Source organism: Capsicum annuum, chromosome 6 (assembly GCF_002878395.1).
Source record: "Capsicum annuum cultivar UCD-10X-F1 chromosome 6, UCD10Xv1.1, whole genome shotgun sequence".
NCBI lineage: Eukaryota > Viridiplantae > Streptophyta > Magnoliopsida > Solanales > Solanaceae > Capsicum > Capsicum annuum.
In genome coordinates, this window is record NC_061116.1 from 82,804,509 (window position 1) to 82,811,701 (window position 7,193).

Consider the following 7,193-nt stretch of genomic DNA (forward strand, 5'->3'; position numbering starts at 1 on the left):
ACTGATGGCATAGGTGGTCAAAATAATACAAATCAAGTTCAACCATTAATTCCTCACATTACATCAATGGTTCAAACTTCTAGAGATGGTAGAAACCATACAACACCTAAATCATCTCCCACTGCTCCAAATCAGATCAACACAATAGCTGCAGGTACATCTACTTTAAGAAACCAAATAGATGAGGGTCTTAACCAATCTACTTCATCCTTGAAAATGGATGAATATAATCAACTTATGGTCTGCTTTCTGTGTGTGTGTATATATATGTATATGTTTTATTTTTTATGGTTGATGATCTATTGTTGGTTCTTGATTTGAGAGTTTTTGTTGACAGAATTACAATGGAAGTATTTTGTAGCATTTTGGTGGTTCTGTTGGTAGTTCTTGATCTATTGGTGGCTTTTGTTGTGAGTATTTTGGTGATTCTGTTGGTGGTTTTTGTTTTGTTGTTGGTTCTTGATTTGAGAGGAGTTCTTGTGGGAAAAATTACAATGGGAGTATTTTGTAGCATTTTGGTGGTTCTATTGGTGGTTCTTGATCTGTTGGTGGTTCTTCTTATGAGTATTTTGGTGGTTCTTATTATGTTAGTGGTTCTTGATCTGTTGTTGATTCTTGTTATGAGTATTCTAGTGTTACATGGGATTCTAGAATAACAGTGAGGTATGTTGTTGTGACTTCTTGTGCAAAATTTGTATCTTATTTCCACTTTAACAAGTATAATTTTTTTAATAGATATGACTCAGGGTAGAGATACAGGTCGAGGAGGCATAAGGCATGCGGGAAAGTCAGCAGCTAGGAGTAATATTCCTGTTCTTACTGCAAACATGCCAACTATTCCCATTCCTACAGTTGCACCTGAAATAGCTGGTGGAATAGGTGCTCCAACTTCTAATCATGGTAGTACGTCTCCTACTACTCCAAATCAGAGCAACTCAACAGCTGTAGGCACGTCTTCACAAACCAACCAAGTAGGTGAGGACTATATCGTAGCAACACAAATGGAGAAGATAATTCCAGTAGGAGCCATGTGCAGTCCCTTGTTACTATAACTTCTGCAAGGTTGGTCTATTTTTGGTCTATTATTATTATTATATATTATTTTTTTATAATAGACCTCTAAATCATGTCGTTATATTGATACAGATTACAACCTTCTAAAGCATGCTCCAATGGCATACACGAGTCTTTCAAAAGTGAGCTTGATCACAATGGAGTCAATTGGAAAGGTGTCTCATGTGATATAAAAGATGGCTATTTTGGGGAATTCAAGGTATACATCTTCATCATAATTGAGTTTTTAAAGTGTATTCACTTTTATAAACACATTATTAATGTGTTATTTTGGAAATTTATTTCAAAAACACTTTTATTGGGATTCTTCCATTAGTGATGCTGCAATAAAGAAACAGTCGCAAAGTAAGGCAGCAACTGTGTATAGAAATTTCATTGTTAAAATCAAAGAGAAAGGGATTAGGCAAGATTTTATACCTAAAGATGTCTGGGAAAGCTAGCAGCGACTTTGGGCAGATCCAAAGTGTGTTGAAAAGTCAAAAATAAATGCGCAAATCGTCGTGGCGGCAAAGAAGTCGCTGCTGGAACTCACACAGGAGTATCTATCTCAATTGGAGAGTACCGAAAGAGACTTGTAAGTATATATTTCAAGTATTAAACAATAATTTGTTATGAGACTGTCTAAACTTAGTTCAAGGTTATGTTGTTGTTGCGTTTCTACAGATAAATATAATTTAGGTTCTAAATTTCTATTTGCATGTGTTAATATATGTATATCTGTGTATGTGTACATCTATTTATTTTGGGGCTGGTGGTGGTTTCTTGTTGCAAACCAAGTGCGTGAATGGTTAATTGCGATAGTGGAGGGACTATATTGTATTGGTTTTTTCTTTTTTGAAAGAGACTACTATGTTGTATTTTTGCATTGTTCTAACCTTCAGTGACTATATTGTAGTTCCTGCTTCCTGTCTATTACTTCTTATAACTTTGTCGTTATTGTACATATTCTACTTTTTTACTTTAAAATAGTCCAAAAAAAGTGATCACTCTTTACTGTTTCTGTCTCCCTGTAGTATTTTGTATGTTCTATTTTGTTGTTGTTTTGTAACCTGAAATTTTATGGTGTAAACTGTGCTTATATGTCGCAGAGTGATGTATTATTGAGGATTCTTATATTTACATATTCTTCGAGATGTATTGGATAGAATTAAGACCTTATATACTTTTAGTAGTACACTTTTACAAATGGGATCGAGGAGACATCCATAGAATGGCTGAATAACCATTCTCAAGGGTCAGTTCATTATGTTTCTTTTGGTTCCCCTAATACGATCTCTGCTTCTCGAATGAAGGCATTAGCTTTAGGCATGGAATATAGTGAAAAACCATTCGCTTGGGTCGTTAGGCCTCCTTTTTGGTTTTAACCATAGACATCGTGATGAGCTCATTTCTGATCAATGGCTGAAAATGAGTATCAAGTAAGAATTAAAAAGAAACGGAGGATTGCTAGTTCATAAATTGGCACCTCAGTTGGAAAATTTATGTCATAGTTCCATAGGGGCATTTTCATCATAGCATTTTTACTCGTAGGGGTAAGTTCTCCGTACATCCCACCCTCTCTGGACCCTACTTTTAGGATCTCATTGGGTATATTGTTGTTGTTTTCATAGTCAAATAGGGACATTTTTAAGCCATGAATGATTTCGTATCTGAACTTTTATCTTACAGAATTGCAGCAACATATCTTAGCTAGTTGTTGATTTTGTAACTGCAGGTAAGACTATGCATATTATTTCTCCTATATGTTTTAGTTTGTTAGATATCACTGAATGAGTAGTGATCTACTTGCTCCCCATATGTATTTTATCAAATAGTCCCCAAGGATCAGGGACGGAGCTAAAGGAGAGATTTATTCAAACTCTGTTAGTTGGGAAATTACATTATTTATATAACCAAATGTTCATTAATATATGTTCTCAGTGATTTTGTTGAAGTAAAATGCAACAATCTCTTTCCAGTGATTGCTTAGTATGAAATATGAAATTGGCTAACATAGTTTTGACCACACAAATAATAATATTTACCTGATGACCAACTAGGTTCCAATTGAATTATGATTTTAGAAATATTTCTGGCTTACATAAAATGTTCCAGCAGTTTTGTTGTAGTACAATGCTCAACAATTCTTTTTTACAGGCTGCTGAAATGGGTCGATATCCGACACCAAATGAGTTACATTTGTATGTTCACACACATGGTCATGATGGAAAATCTTTTATTAATGAACGTTTCCGAATCGTCCATGTAAGACTAAATCTTAATGTAGTAGTTTACTTAATTCTTATTTTTTTAGTTTAAAGTAGTTTTTGGTAGCTAATCATTTGTAAGTAAAATCCGTTATAATTTCACTTCTACTATTACAGGAAAGATTTGAAGAAATACTGCAAGAAAAAACACTATCAAAATCTGTTATTGATCAAATTAAAACATTTTACCAAGCTGTCGGAGGAGAAAAGAAGTGAAGAGTATTTGGTCTTGGATCTGAAGACCAAGGCTACTACGGGCAAACTCTTTGTGTTTCTTGTGGAAAGACTTTATCTTCAGCTTCACATGAATCGGTACCAGCTGCAGATTCAAAATTGGATGCGTTTGTGAAGCGATTGATTCCCGTACTTAAAAATCAATTTATTCCCATTGTCACTGAGAAGGTACAGAAGTTGGTTTCTTCACCATCAGTTGTCACACCTATGGCTACTACTTTGGACAATCTTGATTCCTTAGATAATGATTGCAATAATCTGGATCAGTTGTGATACTTTTGACGATCAGTGCATTGGTTTTTGATGGTCTATTTTATTGAAACGTTTAAAATTGTGCAACAGCAAATTACACTTGATGGATGTAGGTATTGAGGATGTTTTGGACATACTAATGTTTTTACATGTTGCTATGTTTGCTGTTGAGGATGTTTAGATTTTTCTATCTATATATGTGGATTCTTTTATATGAATGTTGGATATTATAAGAAGATTTTGCTATCTATATATGTGGCTTTTTTTATATGAATGTTGGGTATTTTAAGAATTTTATAATATGCTTTTAATATTCAAAATACAAATAAAAAAGGCATTGGAGGACAAGTAATGACGACAAATTTAGCGACAAATTTAATTATTGCCTAAGAAAAAACATTTTTAACGGATTGAGGAACATAATTTTTGTCACAAAAATTAGGGACTAAATAACAAAATTTTTAGCGACGGACTAGAAATGAAATATTTGGTCATGAAATAATCAAAACTCCGAAATACAACATGAAATTAGTAATGATTTTTATAAATATAACAACGAATATATTCATTGCTAAAAAATGGCAACGGATATATGTCGTCTCTATGACGTTGAAAATCTGGCAACAGATTTTATTTTTTTCGTTGCTAAATCGTTAGCAACGCGCAATATAGCTACGACACATATTCCATTATTGATCTGTCCCTAAATTGCTTTAGCGACGAATATATGTTGATTAGCAACATTATCGGTCTGTTGCTAAACACGGTTTTTTTTGTAGTGTGGATATTAGAATTTTTTAGTTTCAGCTGCTTATTAAGAATGAACTGGATTTACATATTGGAAGAACAGTGTGTAGGAGAGCAAAAAATAAGGTGATTGCAGAACTAATGGTTGACTATAATCTGGAATTTGAGAGAATTTTAGATTATAGAGATGAGTTGTTAAGATCAAATCCAGGTAGTACATGTGTAGTGAAGCTTCATGAAGAAACATTTAAAGATGGTAGAAAATTGTTTCAAGGCTTCTACTTATGTTTTGATGCAATGAAGAAGTCCTTCCTAGATGGTTGTAGAAAGTGCATTGGTTTGGATGGATGTTATTAAAAGGAGTGACAAAAGGGAAGTTATTAGTTGCTGTGTGTAAATATGGTAACAATCAAATATTTCTACTGGCATGGGTAATGGTTGAGATTGAAAATAAGACCACTTGGAGTTGGTTTATCGGGATTGTAAAAGAAAATCTTTAGCTGGGAGATAGGAAAAATTTGATAGTGATAACAGACATGCAAAAGGTAAAGAATTGATGTTTTTGCTTCTGTTTTTGTTTTTGTTTCTGTCTATATTGTAACTGTTTCTGTTTATGTCTATGTTGTAATTGTTTCTATTTTTGTTATAGGGAATAGAAATTGTTGTAACTGAATATTTATCAAATGTTTAACATAGAATGTGTGCAAAGCATGTCTTGCAAATTGGTCAAAAGATGTTGTATGTAGAGGTATTGAGAAGAAGAAATATTTTTAGAGGTGTGAAAGATCTACCTTTGAGGCTGAGCTTAGGGACAACATTAGTTATATGAAGATGTTGGGGGAGGGGGGAATAAATATTAGATAAGTTGAAGTATTTTAATCTGAAGAGATGGAGCAAGGTTTACTTTAGCTTTGGAACAAAGTGTGATGTTATAGAAAACAACATGGCAGAATGTTTTAATGCATGGATTTTAGGAGCTAGGCATAAAACTATAATTACAATGTTAGAGGAGATAAGGGTAAAAATGATGAAAAGAGTGGGATAGATGAGGGATTTTTGTGAAACTTGGATCAGTGACATTTCTCCGATGGCTATTAAAGTACTAAATGATAATACAGCAAGGTCTATGAAGTGCAACATAGAATGGAATTCTGATACAGGGTATGAGGTGCTTGATAGAGGATATAGGGATATTGTGGATCTTTCTAGATAATATTGTAGTTGTAGAGCATGGATGTTGAACGGTATACCTTGTCCTCATACAGTGGCTGCTCTTCACCATAAAAAACTTGAACCAGTAAACTACATCTCTCACTGGTACACCAAAGAAACTTACATGAACACATATAGTTTCTTTATTTAACCAGTTTTGAATATAAAGATGTGGCCACAATCACAAAATATCTCTATTATGCCACCTCCTATTAGAAAGATTCTAGGTAGGCCTGGAACGAATAGAAAGAAAGAAGAAGGTGAAACTAAAAAGAAAACTGGAAAGTTGTCCAAGAGGGGGATTGAGATTTTATGTGGCACTTGCCATAGCAAGGGTCACAACAAAATAAGATGTCCAACAGGTACACCTGCTGTTGGCACTAATGCAAATCCTGGCCCAAGTTCATCTGCTGGTGCAGACCCAAGTACAGGTCCAAGTACAACACCTACTATTGGAAAAGAGAGAGGTTCAACTGGAAGAGAAAGGGGTAGACCACCAAAGAATTCTACAGAAAAGGTATTTCATTTAATTTGATAGTGTTGTGAACTAATTATGCTTACCTTATACTAAATATCTTCTTTTCTTTCTTTTTAGTGTAGTGGTAGATCAAGAGTGGTTGGAATAGGATTACTTCACCCACAAAGTGGATGCACAATTCTTAATGTAAGTTTACTACTGCATTTACTATCTAAATTTTATTTACTAAAGTTTAACACTTTCTTCATTTGAGCATCCCAAAATGCCAAGTGAGAGATTCAAAACTGCCAAGTCTTCAGCATTTGTGACTGGAAATCTCGGATATACACCAAAAACTGGTGTAAAGTGGAAAGAAAAAAAAGCTATGACCTCCAGGAAACTACAAAAAATGAGAGGCAAAAAACAAATGCAAACAAGGTCCAAGGCTGCACACTTGAGTCAAGAAAGCTCCAATGTTCAATCTCTATGAGAAGTTGGCGTAAACTATATTTAAGACTGCATTTACTTATGTGACTGGATTTCTTTGTATAAAGTTTGGTAGTTGTGACTATATTTAAGACTATGTTTTTGATAATTCACTGATGTTGGCAACTAAGACTGCATTTAAGACTGTTTTTTGGTAGTTCACTAATGTTGGCAGCTGTTACTGCTTTTTGTAATTGTAATTAGTTCACCGATATTGGTGGCAGCTTCGACTACATTTTGTAACTATAATTAATTTAATAGTACTGATCTTTTTGTAAATGTATTTGGCAACAATATGTAATTGGCACTCATTTTTGGTTAATGATTATGCAGTTGTAAGTTCATTGTTGCTGAAATTTGTGCTTGTGCTTGTGCAGCAGCTGTGGCTGCATTTATTAATGTTAAATTTGTGTTGTGATGTTGTTGAAATTTGTGTTTGTTCTTGTACAACAACTGTGACTGCATTTAGTGTTGTAATGTTGTAT

General features: G+C 33.9%; 1 pseudogene; it reads left to right on the forward strand.

The window, feature by feature from the left end:
- The first annotated feature begins 1,334 nt into the window (after nucleotides 1-1,334).
- On the forward strand, nucleotides 1,335-3,827 carry LOC124899502 (annotated as a pseudogene).
- Nucleotides 3,828-7,193: the final 3,366 nt, after the last annotated feature.